The sequence below is a fragment of the Podarcis pityusensis genome (assembly GCF_964106645.2).
Source record: "Podarcis pityusensis genome assembly, chromosome: 5".
In the NCBI taxonomy this organism is placed as follows: Eukaryota; Metazoa; Chordata; class Lepidosauria; order Squamata; family Lacertidae; genus Podarcis; species Podarcis pityusensis.
In genome coordinates, this window is record NC_138032.1 from 33,457,997 (window position 1) to 33,463,368 (window position 5,372).

At 43.0% G+C, this 5,372-nt stretch overlaps 1 long non-coding RNA gene across 1 annotated transcript; it reads left to right on the forward strand.

Annotated features, from left to right (window-relative positions):
* The first annotated feature begins 539 nt into the window (after positions 1 to 539).
* Positions 540 to 4,371, forward strand: LOC308477918. Its single transcript, XR_013986747.1, has 2 exons — positions 540 to 1,274; positions 3,191 to 4,371. It is a non-coding gene; the product is annotated as an uncharacterized lncRNA (long non-coding RNA).
* The last annotated feature ends 1,001 nt before the right edge of the window (positions 4,372 to 5,372 follow it).

The window sequence follows — 5,372 nt, forward strand, 5'->3', positions numbered from 1 at the left end:
ATGCGAAAGGCTGGGCTGGATGAATCCCAAGCCGGAATTAAGATTGCTGGAAGAAATATCACAACCTCAGATATGCAGATGACACAACCTTGATGGCAGAAAGTGAGGAGGAATTAAAGAACCTTTTAATGAGGGTGAAAGAGGAGAGCGCAAAATATGGTCTGAAGCTCAACATCAAAAAAACGAAGATCATGGCCACTGGGCCCATCACCTCCTGGCAAATAGAAGGGGAAGAAATGGAGGCAGTGAGAGATTTTACTTTCATGGGCTCCATGATCATTGCAGATGGTGACAGCAGTCACGAAATTAAAAGACACCTGCTCCTTGGGAGAAAGGCGATGGCAAACCTAGACAACATCTTAAAAAGCAGAGACATCACCTTGCCAACAAAGGTCCGTATAGTAAAAGCCATGGTTTTCCCAGTAGTGATGTATGGAAGTGAGAGCTGGACCATAAAGAAGGCTGATCGCCGAAGAATTGATGCTTTTGAACTGTGGTGCTGGAGTAGACTCTTGAGAGTCCCATGGACTGCAAGAAGATCAAACGTATCCATTCTTAAGGAAATCAGCCCTGAGTGCTCACTGGAAGGACAGATCGTGGAGCTGAGGCTCCAATACTTTGGCCACCTCATGAGAAGAGAAGACTCCCTGGAAAAGACCCTGATGTTGGGAAAGATTGAGGGCACAAGAAGAAGGGGACGACAGAGGACAAGATGGTTAGACAGCGTTCTCAAAGCTACAAACATGAGTCTGACCAAACTGCGGGAGGCAGTGGAAGATAGGAGTGCCTGGCGTGCTCTGGTCCATGGGGTCATGAAGAGTCGGACACGACTAAACGACTAAACAACAAGAAGTAAATGTTGGAAGCTGAACATTGAAAGATACAGGGCATACAAAAGGAAATACTACAAGCATGGTTAAGCTTTGGCATTTGCCCCTACAAGAGGTTGTGATGGGCAGCAACGTAATTGGCATTAAAAGAGGATTAGACAAATTCATGGAGGATAAGGCTATGAATAGCTACTAGCCACCACTGTTGGAGGCAGCATGCCTCTGAACACCAGTTGCCTGGAATCACAGGTGGAGTGTGTGTTGCTGAGGTTAGGATTTGCTTGCACCTTTCAGGTTTCCTATTGCCATCTGGTTGGCCAATGGGACAGTAATATATCTGTTCAGTATAATGCAATTGTTTTCAAACCATGGGATGTGGCTGCCTCTCGAGAAGAAGAAGAAGCCAAGATCTAGGTGGGTTCAATGTTGCCTGGAAGTGATCTTGTGAGTAAAGCCCCAACATCCCAATGTAGTTTAGGAAGAAGGACATTGTTCTGTTTCACTGTGTATGACTGGATAGCTCAATTGGTTAAAGTGTGGTGCTGATCACGCCAAGGTTGCAGGTCCGATCCCCTTATGGGACAGCTGCATATTCTTGAATTGCAGGAGGTTGGACTAGATGATCCTCAGAGTCCCTTCCAACTCTATGACCCTCAGACAAATGAAACAGAATTTGTGACACAGCTGAAGGAGGAGATGAGAGGTATCTTCCTCTTTTCCTGTTCTAATGCCAGGGTGGGATTACGACCCCAGCCCACAGGTGGTTGCATACACACCACTATACTGAAGGATCTCTGCAAAGTGAGGAACAGAGGACTGGTGCTGGGTTGCAGGGTTACAGAAAGTAGTTTAGAAGGGGGCTGGCTGAATTTAGAGGGGGAGTTTTACAAGCTGTGATATGATGGCTAAGGGAGATGTCTGCCTCTCCCCTATTAGCATACAACAAGGCACAAGGAATGATGAGATTGGTGCAAAGGAGGGAAGGAAGGTCAGGATCAAGTGTGGCAGGTGGAACATTTTGATATTGCATCAAAAGCATCAGATTCCTAAGAAAAGCCTTTGATTCCCTGATTGTAATGTAAAGAGCAGTGGCTTTAAACCCTCTTGAAAAACCCACCTTAACATAATCCAGGAGAGAAGAACCTCTTCTGAGTACCAGGCTTGGGCATGAAAGCACTTGTGTCTCCAGCTGCCATTATCACTGTTAAAGGAAGGACAAGTTCTAGGAAGCTGTAAAAAAAAATAAAAAATAAAAAATCAGGGTGTCTGCATCTCTGAGCAAAACAACTGATAGGCTGCATGTTTTTCTAAGCCCTTACCTTGAAGGAGATCATTTGACTTTAATAGGATTATTTCAGACCCTCTGGTTACAGGGTTGCAGCCCTGAGGAGCTTAATATTATCTACTGTCTTGAGGACAAACCTTCAGAAAGGTCAGCATGTTCTTAGCTGTGAAAACTTTGCATGCAGAAAATGTGAGAAGCAGCTAATGAGCAAAGCATCTAGTCGCTTCAGAAGGTTACACTTCATTTGGGAGTTTTATACCTTTACATGACTGTAACCTAGAGAGATTGGCAGGAATAGTCCGTCTGGAAAGGCATTGCTTCAGTTTTCAGGCAGGCCTTTCCAGTTTGGAAATTTGGTACAAAACTGAAAGTGTGCAAAAGCAACTGGAAAAGAAGGAAAGAGACTTGTCCATTGCCTTATTGAAATTAGTGGACCTAACATATTCATGTTCATTGAATTCAGTGGATCCACTTTGAGTAAAATTTAATTGAATACCACCCATCCTTGTGCACAATTATTATTATTCATCACTTTAAAAACTAAATGTAACCTAAAGTGACTTACAAAAAAGTAGCACATAAATTAAAGCCAACATAAAACTAAAGCTAAAAGCAGATTCATAGTCATTAAAAAGCATATTTATAAAAAGTTTCTGAAGGAGACCACAAATATCAATCCCTTCCAAATTAAAGGCCAAAGAAAGGCCTGGCAGGAGGGGGGAGGGAACCCACCATTTTTGCCTCACACCTAAAAATAGCTTGTGATGGCGCCAGGCCTGCAGATCCTCAGTAGGGCTTGTCAGCAGCAGCACATTTCTTTATCTTTATCAACTTCATGTCAGGCAGAAATTCAACAGGTGGTGCACTACTTCTCACACATCTATATTCTTGGAGGGGGCGGGATAAGTGGCATCTTAAAGGCTAACTAGTTTTATTAGGGCTGATGCATTGGGTGGCAGGATCCTCAAAGATGTCCTCTATGGGAAGCTGGCTTTGGGCACCAGACTTGTTGGCAGACTAACTCTGTGTTACAAAGCTGGCAACATTAACCCCACCATATGGGAATCCCTTGCAGATGACAGCAGCATCAGGAGACAATCAGTCGGGTTGTGTATCCAAAGCAGGGACCAGAGGAAGAATGACCATTGGGAGGAGTGCAGAAAGAAGAAATGCCATGGTACACCTGCGTCAGCACAACTGGATGCCTTCATCTGCCCCAACTGCAACAAAACATGTCTCTTCTGTATCAGTCTGTACAGCCACAGCAGGCGCTGTAACTCCAATGGCTTGACCTCACCCCCAAAGGCACACTCCTCCATCGTCTCCCAAGACAGACAAGTGCCAAGCATGCATTGGATAAAAGTGCCACATGCAAGACCCCTTGTTGCAACAAACAAACATGGCTCCCCCCCCCCCATTTCCACGAAAGGTCCCTCAAAGGGGCTATGAAACTTCAGTAGTTCTGTGCTCCTGGCTTCTTTAGAACTGCAGCCCCTTCAGACTTCAGCTGAGGGCAATCTGAATGAACAGCAAGCTGGATGCATCTGGCAAATTACCTGCTGGTGAGCAAGTTTTGCTTTGAGTGACAGGGCTGTGTGCCTGTAACCCTAAACATCACATTGAAGGCCTTTATCCTCAAGCCAAGTTTACAGATTTCATAAAGGCATTAAACAAACAGTGCAATGTTTTCACATAAACAAACTTAGCTAGCAAAAATATTTGCTCCATTTCCTTTTCCTTTCGTTAGACTTTGTGTGATTAATACCTGTGTGTCAGTTAATGTTTCCCAAAGCTGTCAGCTTCCCTCATTAGTACTTTGGTGGAAACACCAGGCCATGCAAATTACTCTTAGGCCCAATTACAAGTGGGCAAATCAAAATAGTAAGCACTGGTGAGGAATGCCAGCAGCAGGATTCCTGCATATTTAACAGCCAGGAAGAAATTCTGTATTCCTCACATATTTCTTTTCCGGGCAGAAGACAGGCAAATGCCATGCAGGCTGAGGAACAGACAGTTTATATTGTTACCAGTTTATTCTTTAAGCACAGTTGCAATCGCCTCGCAGTATAGCTCAACAGAACAAAGTTTCAGGTGACTGAGCCATGGTTTTGTGGGAAATCTGTGGGAGAAATAGGAGCATTTCACTTAAACCTGTCATCATTGCAAAACAATAGTGATACTCTTTTATCTGACAGATCTCTGCTTTCTTTGGCATTTATGATTTACATAAAGCAAGTGCCTGTTTTCTCAGCTCTATCCAAGTGCCTTCACATGTCTTCAACTTTTCTTGGCCTCTATAATACTACCCAAGGGTATTCTCATTATAAGCTCAAAAATGGGCCTCAGCAACAAATCCGGTGCTATGTCTCTAATTCCTATCACAATACCAGGATGGCATGGAAAATATAGAACAAGTTGGACTTCTCAGTTTAGTCTTCATCATCAATGGCACTTGTGTACCTCCAGTTAAGGAAAACTGGAGATGTCTTGTTTGGATATAGTATCTTGGGTAGGGATGGAAGGATCTGTCAATGTTGCTTCTCTCAGTTTCTCATTCTTCCAATCTTAAATTCAGTCCTCCACATATCTGTAGCAATTTGTGATTTTTTTTTAATCCTCATGAAAATTCACATTTTAGTGTGAATGTCTGCCAATCTACATATTTTTGTATGCAGGTTTGACTAACTTACACATGCCTGAAAGCATTTCCCCTTACTATAATGTATGTTTGCATGTTATTTCCATATATGCATTTTATACAAGCATTCTCCTAATTTATGCACGTTTGTACACATTGGTTGGAGAACTGCATCGCAAAATCAGAGAAGAGTGAAGTCTGTAGGAAAATTGTGATTTAGTTCACTTATTGGTTCACTATGTGCAAATTAGTTTCTCATTCAAATGAAAACAAAATTGAATTTTCCCTCCATCCCTAGACCCAACCCCACATTTACTCTTAACTGCTAAAATAAGGCCTGGACAATAGAATCACAGGTAGAAGCCAAGGTTGTAAAAAGTTTGGTGAATGAGCTTTCTTTTAGATTTTTTTCCCCTTACACATGCCATTAATCTTTCAGAGAGCTTGATTTCCCTAAATACCAGCACTCTTCTGCCAGTGGTTATGGATCAGTTTGTTCTCGGGAACCTCTGAAGCATGTTGGAATGTCTGGGCTCATTTGGGTGCATTTTCTGTAGTTTGCAATATGATCTCTGAAGGCTCTGGGGGCCTAGCAAAAACACAGAAATGCCTCGAATAG